This window comes from Pongo abelii, chromosome 8 (assembly GCF_028885655.2).
Source record: "Pongo abelii isolate AG06213 chromosome 8, NHGRI_mPonAbe1-v2.0_pri, whole genome shotgun sequence".
NCBI lineage: Eukaryota > Metazoa > Chordata > Mammalia > Primates > Hominidae > Pongo > Pongo abelii.
The window spans coordinates 52,792,917-52,812,023 of NC_071993.2; the positions used below are offsets into that span (position 1 = coordinate 52,792,917).

At 36.3% G+C, this 19,107-nt stretch overlaps 1 pseudogene; it reads left to right on the top strand.

Moving 5' to 3' along the window:
• Positions 1 to 3,618: 3,618 nt before the first annotated feature.
• LOC100439589 (programmed cell death 6-interacting protein-like) overlaps positions 3,619 to 19,107 on the top strand; it is a 34,952-nt pseudogene continuing 19,463 nt past the window's right edge.

A 19,107-nucleotide genomic window follows, 5' to 3' on the forward strand; every position in this document is an offset into this window, starting at 1 on the left:
TATAAGTCATATTCAGGAATCTTCGTACATTAAAAAATTGCAGACAACTTGGGGGTGAAGTAAAAATGCACATAAGTGCATTAACAGTACTTATTACTCAGAAAATGATCAATAAGGAATTAATGTGATGATTCCTGGGGATTTAAGATACACCAAGAGCCTAGTAGAAATTTGCCCAGGACTCTTGGGTATTAACAGCCTTCCTCTTAAAAAGAGACTTGGTATCTCCTCTCATGTTTTTTTCATCTGAAAGACCTCATGTTCAGCTGCACAGTGTTCCGTTACACCCTGTTGTTCAGTCCTGTCATGGAGAGAAGAAAGACACCTACAAAGACTTGGAAGCTACCTCTGCAGCATTCCTGGTATTCCTTGAAAAGCTCCTGTTTCAGAACCAAGTGGCTCCAGCCTTACCCTGAGAACTGGCATGAGTGTAGTTTGAAATTTAGATCTTTTATTTTTTCCTTTTTACTAATAAAGCTCATAAGGTATTTTCATATTCTAGTTATAAAACTGAAATGTCTGCAAGTAGTGATCCAGGAAGGTAGGAAACTATTCCCTGGGAGACAGGAAAGCACACAAGGTAGTAATTCAGTTTTTGATTCTCTTACATTTTTTGTTTAGATAGTGATTGCCTAGCCTAATTCCTTGAATTTTTTTAATATCAAATACTTCCTAAAAGCAGCGAGGTTACAGGTTAGATTTTGACATTTTGGAAGAGCCACTACTAGTATAATTGCTTTCCTGCTTTATGTCTTTGGATCTTTTAAAATTAATTTTGACTGGAATTATTTTCAAAACAAATAGGCAAAATAACACTTTATCATTATCACTGGTCATATACTTAGTGCATTTGTCTATGATATGTTCTTGAGTATGTGATACTGAAATATTGGTGTATCTATGATACTAAATCATTTTTATATGGCTAAAATCATCTTTAGTAAGAACCTTCTTAGGATATGAATTTAAGTGAGAATTTACTGTCTTTTTAAAAAAAATATGATGAAACGGTCATCTATAGAGCAATTTCATTAGTATATGTGAGTAATGATGGTTTAGTTAACTCTACAGGCTGGGTAAGGGCTCATAAGAAAGCTTCTAAAGCCCTGTGCTTGGTGTTCCTCTGTGAATGTCCATTGTACTTCTCTTTCTAATAATGCATGCTTTTCTTTCTTTTTGTAAACAAAATGGATCAATTAAAGAGAATTGTAAAAGCCTAAATTGGCTTCAGTTAACAGTTAAAAAAAACCCCTTCAATTGGAAGAAAAAAAATTTAATTCATAGATTTCAATCCACACAAAATCATGTCGTCTTCCCTGTTTACACCTAATGACTAACCTTAATCTCTAAACCATGAATGGGGTGATTGTAATTTCTGTCTTCTTTTCCATTTTCTTCCTGCATCCCATGTTGTCTGTGGTGGTTTGTGTGGTTGGACTCTCCCCTGGTCAGTATTTTTATTTCCAGGAGGTGTTCCCAGCACTGTATCACGCAGGCCAGTGCTGAGTAACATCAGTCTATCCCGGCAAAACAGCAGAATAAATTTGGAGAGGAAATTGCAAGGTTACAGGTGAGTCTCTTGGTAATAAATACATTTAAGTAACTAACTTGGATCTCTCTTTTTTTTCCTAGTGAGATTTCCAAGTTTGCCAATAAAAACCTTTCCCATTCATCACCCCTATCAGCAGTGACAAGTGATTGTTTTTATCTTTAGACTTTACTGCATGTTTTTTTCGGGTCTCATATTTTATCTAAAAAATTGATGCAAAATTTGCATTCAATTCTCTTTTTTATCCATGTTTATTTTAATGTAAAAATAATTCTAAATTAATTGCCATCTCCAGATTGTTTTTATCTTTAGACTTTACTGCATGTTTTTTTGAGGTCTCATATTTTATCTGAAAAATTCATGCAAAATTTGCATTCAGTTCTCTTTTTTATTCATGTTTATTTTAGTGTAAAAATAATTCTAAATTAATTGCCATGCTCCAGGAGTATGTGTAGTGTTTAACTTGTGGCCTGGTCTTTGTCTAAACTGGGACATATACTTCCACAACTTGAGGAGGACAGTGGAGAGATGTGTGTGCATATATATACCTTGTGAACAACAGAGTACCTTCTGTGCAGTTGTGTTCATACCATTGGCATTGGGGTTGTCAGAAACTTGCTGTGACATTATGGCACCTGAGACAACTTGCCAGCAAGAGCAAGAGCTGTTTGTATGAGTTGTTTGTGTTTTGAGTATTGGTAGACAGAGGATAGAAAGATGACTTATGGCCTTTGAGTTAGGGAAGTTTAAATATGTACTGATTTTTAGAACATACTATGGATGTCTTGGTTCATTTTGTGCTGTTATAGCAGAATACCACAGACTGGGTAATTGATAAAGAACAGAAATTTGTCACAATTCTGAAGGCTGAGAAGTCCGATATCAAGGTGCTGGCACCTGGTGAGGGCCTTTGTGCTGTGTTACCCGTGATGAAAGGTAGAAGGGCAGGAGAGTGCTAGTGAGTGAGAGAGAGCAAGAGGGAGCCAAACTGCTTAATGAAGCCCCTCTTGATAACTAACCCTCTACCATGATAATGATATTAGTCTGTTCATGAGGGTGGAGTCCTCTTGACCTAATCACCTCTTATTATGCCCCCACGTCCCAATACTTTGGGATTGGGAACACATGAACTTTGGGGGACACATTCAGACCATAACAATGGAAATGTTGTTTAGGAGGTTCAGATTAATTAGTTAGCCTTTTCATGGGAAAACATCTCACAGTGACCAAATCAGAGAAAGACTTTTTAAAAAAGTCAAACCCAGATTTGTCTGGGGCTTCACTTTGATTACAGTGACTTAGATTCATATATAAAAATGATTCTGAACAAGGAATTTGTGGGGAGGATTTTTTTTAAGGCTAGCATATTTAAATTATAAGTTTAGTTTCTTTATTTTCTGGCTTCTGGGACTATTAGGTTTAAGTAAGCCCATATTTAGTCTCTATAAATCAGTCAGAGAAAGAACTCCTTTTGAAATTTAATCTCATTTTTAAGTACCCCTGAAAAAGGAAACTATTTCAAATTCACACAATGGGAGGGAGGTAAAGACTTTTACTCAGTTATAGACATATAGATTTTGTAGCTTTAGTTTTACAGCTTTAGTTATAGGTTAAAATTAAGACAGAAGTTGGGTGTGATGGCACCTGCCTGTAGTCCAGCTACTTGGGAAGTTGAGGTGGGAGGATTGTTTGAAGCTAGTAGTTTGAGGCCAGCCTGGACAATACAGTGACACCCCTTCTCAAAAAAAAGTTAACACAGAACACACTCACTGACCCATATTTCAAAGGGCAGTTATTCTTTCCAGTAGGCACGAAATATTTCTTAATTGATTTGCACTCCCAAGAAGGCAAACAGAACAGACAAGAAGTTGACCAATAAACCACATTCACTGTAGTTTCTCACTCAGTAGAGAATAATACCCCGTGATTCTGATGGAGATCTTAGGAGGTCACACTACTAAACCAACTTTCTAGTTATGGCTACTAGCAAAGAGAAATAACTTATTGGTCCTGTGCAAACCAGAAATGAAAATAAAATCATAATCAGGAAAATAAAAACAATAGATAAAATGGCAGCAAAGGTAAAATTACTGCTTGGAATCACTTCTGGGGCCAAGAAAAATTGTACCTGAGCTTAATACAGCTCATGAGTTGCACTTCTTGAACAGTGCAGTTTATGTGGCCCCAGAAGATGGATCTTCTGGTCATCTTGGTGGATCTTCAAAGATGATAAAATACAATTTTCAAAAAGATGTAGAAACACACACACACATACACAGATATAAAAACATGACTCACATAGAATGACTACATGTCAAAGATTTATTTGACTCATTAATGAGGGACCTAGCAAGATTGTAAATCTGATTTTGTGCAAGTATTATTTTCTTAGTTATGATACCAGGTTGTAGGTATTAAGGAGATTGTCCTTATAGAATACTTACTGATGTGTTTAGGGATGAGGGCTCATAACATCTAACTTCAGTTTAAGATAATTCTGCAATAAAAGAAACAAAGGTACGTGATTATGTGTTTGTATGGGAAAGGAACAGATAAAGCAAATGTGGCAAAATGGTCATTGTTGAACCTAGCTAATTATTTTGTTGGCTTGAAATTTTTCAAAATTGGGAAAATAGGTATATATAAGGTTATATAGTTCAATTCCTGTTCCTCTTTCTCCCTCTATCCTGTTCCCTCCATCCATTATTCCCACTGCTCCATAGTTAATTTCCATTAATTTCTTGTTTTTTTTTCTTTCTTTGACACAGAAGCAAATATATACATGCACAGCACACACACACACATTGCACATTCTCACTTCTCATTCTTACTGAAGTGGTAGTATGCTATTAATATACACAGTGTTGTATACCTTCTGTTCTCATGTAACAATGTATCCTGAAGATCTCTTCATCTTCATTCAGCAATAGGGAGACCATCCTTAGAGCTGCATCGTACTTCACTGTGTGAGCCACAGTTTATTGCTGTTTCCTATTGCTGGATACTTGAATGTTTCCAAGATTCACTGTTATAAACAATGCTACAGTAAAAAATCACCTACACAAGTTATCTTGTACTTCAGCAGGTGTCTTAGCTTAGGCTGCCATAAGAACACCACAGACTGGGTGGTTTAAAAAACAGAAATTTATTTTCTGATCGTTCTGGAGCCTGGAAATCCAAGGTCAGGGTGCCAGTATGGTCATATTCTGGTGAGATTTACAGATGGCCTTCTCTCTGTGTCCTCATATGGTGAACAGCAGGAGCAAGCCCTCTGGTGTCTCTTCTTGTAAGGGAACTAATCCCCTATGAGGCCCCACCTTCATGACCTCATCTAAACCCCATTATTTTCCAAAGGTCCCATGTTCAAATACCATCACATTAGGAGTTAGGGATTCAAAATACAAAATTTGGGGAGCACAGTCCCATACATAGCAGGAGGTATATCTTAAATAAATTAATAGAAATGGGATTGCTGATAGCAAAATATAAATACGTCTGTAATTTGTTATATATTTGGATTGTTGATCCACTTGGAATTTATCCTGATGTGTGGTGCTAGATATGGACCCAGTTTTTAAAGTCTTCTTCCAAATGGTTAGCCAGTTGTCCCCAAACCATTTATTATAATAGCCTTGTTTACCTCACTGATCTGAGATTCTGACTTTATTACACATTAGATTCACGGTATATATTGGGATCTATTTCTGCTTTTATTGTTTCATTGACTTGTTTATCTGTTCATACTCCAGTTCCATATCATTTTAGTTATACTTTAGACTGTTTTAATGTCTGATAGGTATTATCTCTTGTTCTTTGCATTTTTCTGCCTGTCCTTGCTTGTTTCCTGAATTTTGTCATTTTCTGAATTTTCCTGACTATTCTTGCATATGTTTCCTCATATGAATTTTCTTTTGTTTAGCTATGATGGAAAACATATATAAAAGTATAGTTGTATAACTATGATGGTCAAACATATATAAAAGTATGAATCATTGAATTTCTGTTACCCAACTTAAGTGATTATGAGTATTTCGCTATTTTGTGTTTTAGCTATTCCTCCTTTCCTCCTTATTTTTTTGGAGTATTTTACAACTATCTCACGTATCATTTCCTTCTTAAGTTTTTTAGCCTGTGTCTCTAAGAGATGAAGATTTAAAAAAATTAAAAAAGAAAAATTTAAAAAATTAAGAAATTTTGCCAGATGGGTCATTATCCCAATCTAGCAAAATTAATATTAATATAAATTAGTAATTAATAGTCATAATCCAGTATTATCCACATCTAGTTTAGTTTTCCCTGATTTTTTTCTCAGGGGTCTTGGTTTGTTCAAATCAGGATCCACACAAAGTCTTCACTTTGCATTCGATTGATATGCCCTCTAAATCTTTAATTTGTAACAGCCTCCTTCCCAACTTCTGTGTTGAGTTTTCTTCACTTTTTCTTGTTCTGCATGTTTTTTACTATGATTTCTGTGATGTTTGTTTTCCCTTTTGCTCCTTGTATAAATGTCTCAGTCTTGCTTTCTTAAATAAATTTGTATTATTCTTTACTTTTGTGAGTTCTGTCACTTCCTGTTTCATATTCTTTTGCTATTTGGCTATCACTCACTCTGGTTTGGGCCATCCAGTCCTCTGTTCTTTTGGTACTGTCATTGTGTTCTTAAGTGTTTTAGCTTAGTTTAGTTTTTAGCATGCTGTTTTCATCTACTTTGCGGCACTGTTTCTTTGGTGAGCTTTCATTATCTACTGGAAAGATATACTGCTTGTTTTCAGTTTTTTCCTTATGTTTTTTTTGTATTGAGAGATGAGTTGCCTTTTCAGTTACTTATGTTTGAATGAGATTGATTTTGCTGGAGGTTCCTGTGCGGGGAAATGGGCAGGGTTAGCTTGACAAGCATCATTGTGTTAAGGGCTCCCTCCTAAGGTCCACTTCTCTGGCTCTTAAAGCCTACCCTGGGTTAGGAAGAATCCCACTACCTCTGTACTTGTGCTTCCCTGAATTCCTCACAGCCTTTGCATTTCAAGTTGATGCATCTACTTTTAGGGTTTATATTTTGCTGGCATTTTCTGAGTGCTTATGCCCTTTCTTCTCCCTCCCTACTTTTCTGTTCTCTCTTTCTGCTTCCCCTAGCAACCCTGTCTTTTTAGTTAATCTGTCTACTTTTTTTTTTCAGCAGCTGTCTTGGGATGAGGCCCCTCAGCATCACATTGTTTTCTGTGGTCCCCTGGTGGCATGATAGGGGCCAGTTGGCTTTGCGTTTACCGTCACCTGGCAAGGTGTTCTCATCCTGTTTTGTTGTTTTCAGATTTGCTGAAAGTAGTTTTAACTTAGGGTGGCACCCTTAGCACTTCCCTGTCTTCCCCCTCTGGGTATAGCGCATCTACGGTTCTGGTACCAGTGTTTGCTGTTTGTGGGAGGGATCAACCACATTTACAAATCAAATTTGATTTACAAATTTAAAAAGTGATTTAAATTTGTGCAATTTCCCGTTTCCTAGTTTACACTGAAGGGTAGCTTTTGTTTTCTTTTGGTTATCTTTCTCTAAGCATGATACCAGCTTTGGAGGTTAAGATTTTTATCATGTTAAGGAAGTATAATTTCTATTTTACTAAGATTTTAAAAAATCAAGAATATTGAATTTTATAAAATATTTTTTCAACATCTATGGAGAAATTTGATTTTTTAACTTATTATTTTGGAGAATTATATAAGTAGATTTTCTAGTATTAAACCATTTTTGTATTCTTGTAATTTTGGTGTTTTAGACTTGCCTTATCTCTTCATCTGTTCATTTTATACATGTAGATGCTTTCTGTATGCCTGAGAATATAATATATTCTCTATTTGTGGAGTCTAGTGTTCTCTATGTCTGGTAAACCAAACTCATTAATTGTGTTGCTCAAATCTTCTATAATCTTACATACACTTTTTTAAAATCTGGTCCAGCCATTGCTGAGACAGATATGTTAAAATCTTCCACTTTGATTATGGGTAAATGTATCAATTTCTCATTATAATTGTTTATATGGATACTATTACGTGCAAAATATAAGAAATTTAATATCTTTCTGGCAAATTGGCAAATATTAAAAGATTATGTGTTATATTTATCCCTAATAATGCTTTTGGCCTTATTGTCTTTTATATGGTGTCACTATACCTAATACCACTTAAATTTGTATGTGGCTTATGTTCATTTTTTATAAGGCCAAACTTAAAAAAAATTTCTTACTGATGTTGACGTGTTGTTCACTTCCTGTGTTGTTGGATAATTTTTTTCAGATCCACCGTTTCACTGAGAGTTAGGCCCTTTGCGGTTCCTGCCTTCATGTGAAGGAGTGGAAGAGGTGCATCTCAATTCTCTGTGTTGTGTGGTTTCAAGACCCTTGTTTCAGGTCTCCATGAGGGCCTTTAATAAGTTTTAATTGCTAATTCTTTGGATATAGAAGTAACCCAACAGCCAGACAGGGCACAGTGGCTCATGCCTGTAATCCCAGCACTTTGGGAAGCTGAGTTGAGCAGATCACTTAAGATCAGGAGTTGGAGACCGCCCTGGCCAATATGATGAAACCCGATGTCTACCAAAACATACAAAAATTAGCTTGGCGTGGGAGTGCACGCCTGTAATTCCAGCTTCTTGGAAGGCTGAAGTGGGAGAATTGCTTGAACCTGGGAGGTGGAGGTCACAGTGAGCCGAGATCGCGCCACTGTGCCCCAGCCTGGGTGTCACAGAGTGAGACTCTGTCTAAAAAAAAGAAAGAAAAAAAGAAAGAACCCAACAGCCAGCTTTCTTCAATGTCAGTTTATACTGATTGGCTCATGGATTTCTTTTATTATCTTGATAATTTGCTTGTGTGTTTATAGAAATAGCTGTTATATATTATCCTTCAGTTTTTGGGTATTTTGTGATTGGAGAATTTCCAGGTAATCTGTCAGCCACGTTGCTGGAAATGCAAGTCTTCAAATTAAAGATTTTTTTGTTGAAACCAATGCTTAAATACTTGGTGGGGAAAGGGAAAGAAAATCATCTCCCTCTTTTTTTGTTGTTGTTGACATTTTTCTTTTTAGCATGCAGCAGAACTGATTAAAACAGTGGCGTCTCGCTATGATGAATATGTTAATGTGAAGGATTTTTCTGACAAAATCAATTGTGCAGTTACTGCAGCAAAGAAGGATAATGACTTCATTTATTATGATCGAGTTCCAGACCTTAAAGATCTAGATCCTATTGGCAAAGCCACACTTGTGAAATCTACCCCAGTCAATGTACCCATCAGTCAGAAATTTACTGGTGTATCAGTTATTCAGACACACTTTAATCTCATTTTTCTCTAGTTTACTCTGTTTTTCCTAGCTAAAAATCACATAATTGCTGTTGTATGCTTTGAATATAATTTGTATTCATGTTGTTTAAAATGAATATGAGAATAAATATTGTATTGTGTCAGTGCAATGTTAAGATGGAAAGTAAACAAAAATAAAGCATATGTAAAGTATACAATAGTTAGAAGACTTGAAACTGTGTGTTTGATTAAGACTGTAGCACTTGTCATTATGTTAACATTTGTTATTTAAGATGCTGCCATTAAAAATAAAGAAATATGGCCGGATGTGGTGGCTCACACCTGTAATCCTAGCACTTTGGGAGGCTGAGATTGGTAGATTGCTTGAGCTCAGGAGTTAGAGACCAGCCTGTGCAACTGGCGAAACCCTGTCTCTACCAAAAAAAAAAAAAAAAAAAAAATTAACTGGGCATGGTGGTGCATGCCTGTGGCTTTAGCTACTCTGGAGGCTGAGGTGGGAGGCTCGCTTGAGCCCAGGAGGTGGAGGTTGCAGTGAGCTGAGACCGTGCCACCATTCTCCAGCCTGGGTGACAGAGTGAGATCTTTTCTCAAAAATAAACAAACAAATAAATAAATAAATAAAAATAAATCTAAAAACAAACCACAAGAATATTTCCTTTTTTTTCTTTTTTTCTTGAGACGGAGTCTCACTCTTGTTGCCCAGGCTGGAGTGCAATGGCACTATCTCGCTCACTGCAACCTCCGCCTCCCGGGTTCAAGTGATTCTCCTGCCTCAGTCTCCCAAGTAGCTGGGACTACAGGCGCCCGCCACCACGCCCAGCTAATTTTGTATTTTTAGTACAGATGGGGTTTCTCCATGTTGGTCAGGCTGGCCTGGAACTCCTGACCTCAGGTGATCCACCTGCCTCGGCCTCCCAAAGTGCTGGGATTACAGGCATGAGCCACCGTGCCCGGCCTATTTCTTTAAACATGTAAACTTCTGGAGTGATATTTGTATGAGATAAATAAATGTTATTATATTGTAGATGTATACAACAGATGGTAGCCTCTAGCTGAGATCCCAAGGAGAATATTCTGTTACTGGGAAAGGGTGATTATATGTTTATTTAGCAAACACAAAGTGTTTACCATGTGCCAGGCACTCTTTAAGCACTTTACAAATATTAGCTCATTAGTTTTCACAAGTGCCCTGAGATGGGTACTGTTATTATCCCTATTTGATGAGGATACTGATGCACAGAGTGGTTAGGTAATTTCCTCAAGGTCACCTAGCTAGGAAGTGTTGGAGCCAGAAATGGAATACTGCTGCCGTGACCCACTCAGTCAATTTTTTTTTTTTTTTTTGAGACCGAGTCTTGCTCTGTTGCCCAGGCTGCGGTGCAGTGGCGCAATCTCAGCTCACTGCAACCTCCGCCTCCTGGGTTCAGACGATTCTCCTGCCTCAGCCTCCCTAGTAGCTGGGACTACAGGCTCCTACCATTACACCGGCTAATTTTTGTATTTTTAGTAGAGATGGGGTTTCGCCAAGTTGGCCAGACTGGTCTTGAACTCCTGATCTCAGGTGAGCTGGCTGCCTCGGCCTCCCAAAGTGCTGGGATTACAGGCCTTAGCCACTGCTCCCGGCCCCTCATTCAGTTTAATCAACAAATGAACAGTATCACTGGAGATCCCTCAAACTCAGTGATGAACACATCTGAAAAAGTTAAAGAAAATTAAGTTCAAAGAAGAAACTTTTCATTGTCACCATTGTCCATGAATGTAGTGATCTAAAAATTCTCTTTATTATTGTGCTTTAAATAGTGATTTAGTTTTGATCTTTAAATGTCAATAGACTATTGATATTTTGATCTTTAAATATCAAATATGTATAGACTGTGAATTTTGGAAAGAACATATGAACAGTCACTTTTACAGTTCGGATTTTTGTCTTAAAATTTTGTTGTAATTTCTCTTCCTAATTTTAGATCTGTTTGAGAAGATGGTTCCCGTGTCAGTGCAGCAGTCTTTGGCTGCCTATAATCAGAGGAAAGCCAATTTGGTTAACAGATCAATTGCTCAGATGAGAGAAGCTACCACTTTGGCAAATGGGTAGGTAGAGCTTAATTTTAGAGCCTAAAGTTTTCTGTTTGGTTGTTCTTTAGTTTATGAACATTTTAGTTTCTGAGCTTAGAGCTAAATGTCAAGAGTATATAAAATAGAAAATGTAGACACACACAACTATTTTTGGTGGACACTATTTGTGAAGCTCTAGCAAATATAGTTGGAAGAAATTATAGAAACAAGGTGAGGATATTTGACTAAAAATTTGTATTTTAAGAGATATTTATTTGGGGGAAATGAGAAGTAGAAATGAACTCAGATACATGGTACGTTTAGTGTTCTGAACCAATTTTTGTTTCTGATGGATTGAATACTAAGAAAAGAATTCATTGGTTTAAAACATTTTTAGGTATATTTTGCACACACAAAATACACCTATTCTAAGTACACACAGTTCAATTATTATTATGTGTATATATGTGTGTATGTGTGTGTATATATATGTATATATTTTTTGTTTGTTTGTTTTGTTTTGTTTTTTGGGACAGGGTCTTATTGTCACCAGGCTGGAGTGCAGTGGTGTAAACATTAAACATGGCTCACTGCAGTCTCAACCTTCTGGGCTCAGGTGATCCTCCTGCCTCAGCCTCCTGTGTAGCTGAGGCCACAGGTGCAAGCCACCACATCTGGCTAATTTTTTGATTTTTTTATAGAGACGAGATTTCACTTTGTCGCCCAGGCTGGTCTTGAACTCCTGGGCTCCTGGTCTTGAACTCCTGGGCTCAAGTGATCCTCCTGCCTTGACCTCCCAAAGTGCTGGGATTACAGGCATGAGCCACCATGCCTGGCCATTTAGTTAGTTTTGATAAATGTATGCACCCATGTAACTGGTACTGTGATTAAGATAGAGAACATTACTGTTACCCTAAAAAAACTCTCTCATGCCCCTTTCCCAGTCCTCCTTCTCCTGACCCCGGGCCACTATTGATCTGCTCCCTGTCTTAAGTTTAGTTTTACTTTTTAGACAACTTAAAATACGTGTAATCATTCTAGTATATACTTAGAATGTGTTTTGCTTTTTTTCACTTAGCTACTGTTTCTGAGATTCATCTATATTATGTGTATCAGTTTGAGTCTTTTCTATGGCTGAGCAGTATTCCATTTTATGGTTATAGAGCAGTTTGTTAACTCTTTCACCTGTTAATGGACATTTCAGTTTCTATGAACATTCATGTATAAATCTTCATGTGGACATATTTTAGTTCTCTTGGGTAAATACTTAGGAGTGGAATTGTTAGGTTGTGTGGTTAGCATATTTAATTTTATATGAAATTGCCAGGTTGTTTTCCAAAGTGGTTGTTCCATTTTATATCCTATATGCACTGTTTGAGAAATACAGTTGTTCTGCATCCTCACCAATACTTGGTACTGTCAGTCTTTTTAGTTTTAGCTACTTTAGTGTGTGTGTAGCAGAATCTCACTGTGATTTAATTTGCATTCTCCTAATTACTAATGATACTGAACAGCTTTTCATGTGCTTACTAGCCATTCATATCTTTTCTGTAAAGTGTCTATTGAAATCTTTTTCTCAGTTTTTAAAACTGAGTTTTTCTTAATATTTAAAGAGTTCTTTACATATTTTGGAGGCAAGTCCTTTGTCAGATACATATAATTGAGAATGTAGTTGACCCTGAACAACATAGGGGTTATGGGTGCTGACCCCCCTGCACAGTCAAATCTGCATATGACTTCTGAGTCCCCAAAACTTAACTACTAATAGCCTGCTGTTGACCAGAAGCCTTACCGATAACATAAACAGTCAACTCATATTTTGTATATGTATTATATAGTATATTCTTATAATAAATAAGCTAGAGAAAAAATGCTATTAAGAAAATCATAAGGAAGAGAAAATATGTTTACTATGATTAAATGGAAGTGGATCATCATAAAGGTCTTCGTCCTTGTCTATTTCATGTTTGAGCAGGCTGAGGAAGAGGAGGAAGGAGGGTTGGTCTTGCTGTCTTGGAGCTGGCAGAGGTGAAAGAGGTGAAAGTCCACATATACATGGACTCACGTAGTTCAAATCTGTGCTGTTCAAGGGCCAGCTGTATTTCTCTCGTAGTTGGCTTGCGTTTTCATGTTTTTAGTTTTGATTAATGCATGGATTTTACCATCATTTTTCTTTAAAAAGAAAGGAATGTAAGTTTACTCTAGCATATGATAAACAGGCAGTCTGAGATTTTACAGAGCTTATTTTCTGAGGAGTTCATTGTATTACATCATTTCATTTGCCTTTTTGTCTTTACATAATAGGTAGGGATATGTACCTCCCTTCCCCATCATGTAAACGAAGTAACTGAGGAATTGTTATTGTGCTACAAAACCGAGAACAGATGAAGATTCTGTAATGAATACTTAGATCATCTATTTTCTGTTGACATTCTGCCTAGATGATGTGAAATTATAACTATTGATTCTGTTGAAAGAGAGCAAAAAAGAAAAAAATAACTTTTGTGTATTGTTTCTGACTTGTTAGAGATGCTGTAACAATCAAAAGTGTGAAAGACTGCTTTTTTAGGATAGAATTTTTGACTTTTAATTACTTAGACTGAAAGAAGTTTGAACTGTAAGCCAACGATACCTAATATGTTTTAATGCGGTCATAGTTTTTCTTATTTTTTGGCTTTTTTTTTTTTTCGAGACGGAGTCTCACTCTGTCGCCCAGGCTGGAGTGCAGTGGTGAGATCTCGGCTCACTGCAACATTCGCCTCCTGGCTTCAGGTGATTCTTGTGCCTCAGCCTCCCAAGTAACTGGGATTATAGGTGCTCACCACTACCTCTGACTAATTTTTGTATTTTTAGTAGAGATGGGGTTTCACCATGTTGGCCAGGCTGGTCTCGAATTCCTGACCTCAGGTGATCCACCCGCCTTGGCCTCCCAAAGTGCTGGGATTACAGGTGTGAGCCGCTGCATCAGCCTATTTTTTGGCTTTTAATTCTGAATTGTGAACTTAATTTTTTGATGATTTTGGTTTAATTTTATCAATCACTGATTTTTTTGTTTTTCTGTTAATCTTTGCTTTGTTTGTCATTGATAGGGCTTATCCAGTTTTTCTGGGTGCTAACTTCATTGCTGTTGATTTGGTTATAGAAGATTAAATTAAATAAAGTAAATATTGATGAGGAGTTAAATTGTTTTAGACTTCAATATAACATAGTATCTCATTTTTTCAGGGTGCTAGCTTCCCTTAATCTTCCAGCAGCAATTGAAGATGTGTCTGGAGACACTGTACCTCAGTCTATATTGACTAAATCCAGATCTGTGATTGAACAGGGAGGCATCCAGACTGTTGATCAGTTGATTAAATAACTGCCTGAATTACTGCAATGAAACAGAGAAATCCTAGATGAGGTATGTTTTATAAGATTTGCTTTTCAAGTATAAACACTGTGATCCCTTGATGTCCAGCAGGGATTAGGACTGGAGACTTCCTCATGCTAGTGCTCACAGTGCAGTTAGTATTCATCACTTTGGTGAATTTACTGTGTCCCAGAGCCTTCTCTTTAGCATAAGAGAAATTCTGGTTGAGTGAGAATGGGTTTCATGCTTATCTTAAGGGTAAGTAAGTACACATTAATGAAACTCAAATGAGCACTGTGTAAAACTAGTATACTATGAGAAATCAACTATCATACAAACTGTTCAGTCTTTGTAATTATTGATTTATTTTATACATAGCGTGTAGCAAGATTTTTCTTTTTAATTTAATTTGTCTTAACCTGGAAGGTTAAACCCTTTAATTTATCCCTAATTTCTTAAAACATATTAAATATATTTATTTTATATTATTTATCTTATAACTCCAATGTCTGTAGTTTTTGTGGGTTTGATTCTATGATTTGTAATTTTTGCTGATTCTTGCTTATGGTGGCTTGTTTTCTCTTGTGTTCAGTTTTTTTGTTACTGTTTTTTAAAACTTTAAAAAATAGTTTCAGATTTATAGAGACTTTGCAAATTTAGTGTAGAAAGTTCCTGTATATTTTTCACCTAACTTCCCTGAAAGTTAAAATCTTATGCGGTCATGGCACATTTGTTAAAACTAGGAAATTGACATTGGTACAGTATTATTACTCAGATTTTACCAGTTATTCCACCAGTGTTCCTCCTTCTGTTCCAAGATCCAGTACAGAATACTGAATTGAATTTAGTGTTCAGTGAGTTTTGATTGTGCCTTCATATTTCCTGTAATTTATTTGTGGGAATTCATTGAGATCTGGGTTTAAGGTGAATTCTAGAAAGAATTTGTGTTTGCTTCTGCCATAAAAAGGCATTATGTACCTGGCACCTCCTCAAACTTAAGAGGTTTTTCCTTTCTTTTATAATCTTTTAATTATAGTAGTAATTTATCTTAGGACTTAGTGTCACACAGACAGTGTGGTTTCTAGTCCCAAGTTCAGGCTTTTGATCAGGAATCTCACATAATACTTCTTTTTTTTTTTCTTTTTTCTTTAGAGCCAAGGTCCAGACAGGCATGTTTTCTTCTGAAGGGCATTTTTCTGTTTTAAAAATTCATCCACTGATAATCACCTATTTGGAAGTATACCAGTTTGAGGGTGGAGAGTGCTTTTGATCTGACCTCTCACCTTTTATTGTCCCTACCTATGTTTCTTGTTGACTTTTCGTGTTCTAAATTCACAATCCAAGTCAATGATGAATTACACAGCTGGTGAACTATGGATGGTGGGCCAATGCTGGCTTGTGGCCTACTTTTGTGTGGTTCGCTAGTTAAGGATAATTTTTATCTTTTTTAGAGCATTGTCAAAAAAGAAGAATTCTGTGTGCCATAGACTGTGGCCCACAAAACCTAAAATATTTACTCTGTGGTGTTTGACAGAAGTTTGCTATTCTTTGTCCTAAGCTATCAGGGATTGTCACATATTGTTGGTGCTAGCACTGTGTCTACTGGTAGATTAGTATTTCCTTGTGTTTCTGGCCCCCTACTGTCCTGTCATCTTATCTATGCATTAAAAGGCATTTAAAAATATATTAAATATAATTTTCTGTTTGTTATATTGGAATGAAAGTCTAAATCTTTTATTTTTTAATGTAATTGATCAGTTTTCCCCTTTGTTTTGTTTATGGCTATTTATTTATTTTAATCTTAAAACTTTCTTTAAATTGATATATGGATGTAAGTAGTCTCTTATTTATTCTTCCTTTTTTTTTTTTTACTGAGAAAGGTGATAGCTAATTCAGCCTTAAATTTATAAGACTTTTTGTTAAATGCATTATAACTTAGATGTCTGCAAGAAAAAAAGTCGATTTATATTCTAACCTAGTATTCCCATCTCACCAAATTCTCACTTATATTGTGTGTGAACATTTATTAAATGCATTAAATGTTTTATACCAGAAATGACATTTCAGGGTTCTTTTTGCTTCCTTTTAAAGTCATTAAGGTTGTTGGATGAAGAAGAAGCAAACGATAATGATTTAAGAGCAAAATTTAAGGAACGCTGGCAAAGGACACCATCCAATGAACTGTATAAGCCTTTAAGAGCAGGTAAAAATGTGTATAAATGACCTTCACTTGAATAAATTCCCAATTTGGACCCACATTTTTGCTTGATTAAATTAGGCTCAGTTGTAAATTCGTTTTTACCGAAACTGTTTTTCCTCAGTTTTAGTATAAAGATTAAAAAAGTTCACAAAAGTAATCTGCCAATTGTCAGAAGTACAGATTCTTAAGAAGGGTATAAAGTGAAAAGTTAAAATGGTCCTCCAACTTTCATTTTCTGTTCCAAGCTCTGTGCATATTTTATTTTATTTATTTTATTTTTTTTTTGAGACAAGTTCTCGCTCTGTCACTCAGGCTGTAGTGCAGTGGCAGGATCACAGCTCACTGCAGCCCCAACCTCCAGGGCTTAGGCAATCCTTCTACCTCAGCCTCCTGAGTAGCTGACACTGTAGACATGTGCTACCACACCCGGCTAATTTTTGTATTTTTTGCAGAGACGAGGTTTTACCATGTTGCCCTGGCTTGTCTTGAACTCCTGGGCTCAAGTGATCCACCTGCCTCCGCTTCCCAAAGTGATGAGATTACAGGCTTGAATCACCATGCCTGGCCCCTGCACATATTTTAGAAACATAAATGAGAGCATATTACATTTATGGCTTTGTAATTTTTTTTTCATTTAGTAGTGAATCCTGGGTGGTAAAAAAAAATGAGCTTTAAGTTATTTTAAGGCCAAATTTATGCTTCTTAAGACTTTGATGATGAAGATTTCGTGCTTGCTGAGATAAATGCTGTCGTCATGGTGGCTGGAGATTAGTTTTATTTATCTTCGTAAAAAGTTTGTATATTATTGAGATTTTTCTAAAAATTTTTTTTTAAGTCACATTGTTCTTTTAAGAGAGGAATACTTTTAAAATAAATGGACCAATTTTTGGAGAGAATGATTTCTTCCTACATTCATGAGTTGTAGGAAAAGATTAATATTAATTAGCTTTTATTTGGCAGATAGTAACCACCAAATGTATTTTAAGGTATAGCTATGCTTTTCATTTTATAAGTGATTTTGTCATCTTTCCAAAAACGAGAACGCAAAGACTGTTAGGAGCTGTTTTTATTATTAAATGAATTGGGGTCTAAAGAAGCAGAAGATAAGTAAAGTTGGAGACCAGAACTCAACATATAACTAGCCCATAAACGTTGCTGTTAGAATCACTTCTGTGCTCTGCAAACTTTTATTTTCTCCCAGAGGGAACCAACTTTAGAACAGTTTTAGATAAAGCTGTGCAAGCCGATGGACAAGTGAAAGAATGTTACCCGTCTCATCGTGACCCCATCATGCTTTTGTGTAAGCCAGAGCCTGAGCTGAATGCTGCCATCCCTTCTGCTAATCCAGCAAAGACCATGCAGGGCAGTGAGGTGAGAAGGGCACTTTCATGTGGGTTGTCATCTGCTTAAGAAAACCACATTCAAGCCATTTTATATAATGAACTGCCAATTTCTTATTGTCATCTTTAAAAAAATGCGGAAGTAAATTGGGGTTGTCACATTTAAAATAGTATATAGACTGTGTAATAGGTAATTATACTAGTATTACCTATCCTGTAATAGTAACTTCCATTTATTGAATGCCCTTTTTTGAACTAAATTTCAGATACTTCATAGGTCAATAGCATTTAATTTGGTTTTATAAAAGAGAGAAGCTTGGAAGTATAGAAATTTCCTGAAATGAAAGGACTGGGTATGGCCAGATACACAAATTCTTTATTTCTTCCATTATTCTATACTCCCTTCCACCTTCTTTCCCCGGGACTACCTTTGACAGGAAGATTGACAAGGCGTGCATGTTAATAAATGGATAGCTCCATCATGGTGTTTCTACTGAGGACAGGAAAGAGAAAATTGAATAGTAGGGCATCTGATTTGGAAAGTCCTAAAAGAAGAGAAAGTGCAAGTATAATTTAATGGCCTATCACGGGGAGGTAGGGTAAGTTAGTAGGAAAAGATAGAGGTCCCAAATCTCTGCACAGGAAAACAAGCCAAAGGGCAAGAAATACTGCTGAAAACTTCTTGAAAAAAGTGAATTTCCTGGGATAGTAAGTTCTGAAAAGTATGAGTTTTGTTTCTTATTTGTCTTTCCATAGAAGCATTTTATATATTTCATATATTTATTCCAAGACCTACTGGATATCTGCTCTGTGTAAGGCACTATGGTAGGTACATTGGAAAATTAACATACAAATTATACACAGGCTTTACCCTCAATTTATGATCCTTTGTGGAATATTAGTCATGTACAAGGATGACTGTGATATAGGGAAGAAGTTTAAAAATGTCACAGGGAAAGTATAGGAAGTATGCTATAAGGATTTAGATGAAGTACTTAAATTTCAGTAATTTGGAGTAGTTCTTTTCAGAGGCTTCTTAAGAGATTGGCACATTATGAGAACAGACTGGATAGGCAGAAAAAGTAAACGTGTAGGATCGGGGAAGGGCTGAGCAGCAGCTGTGTCTAGAGAGTTATCCGAGGTACAGAGGATCTGCAAACACAGCTTTTGCTCCTGATTTCTCTTGACAGAAGCTTTATAGACATGTTGAGAATGGCTGGAATCTGTTTGTATATTTACTTATTCACCAAGTGTTTGAAGGCCTACTATTCCAGAACAGTGCTGACCACCTTGGTCCCTAACATAAAGGG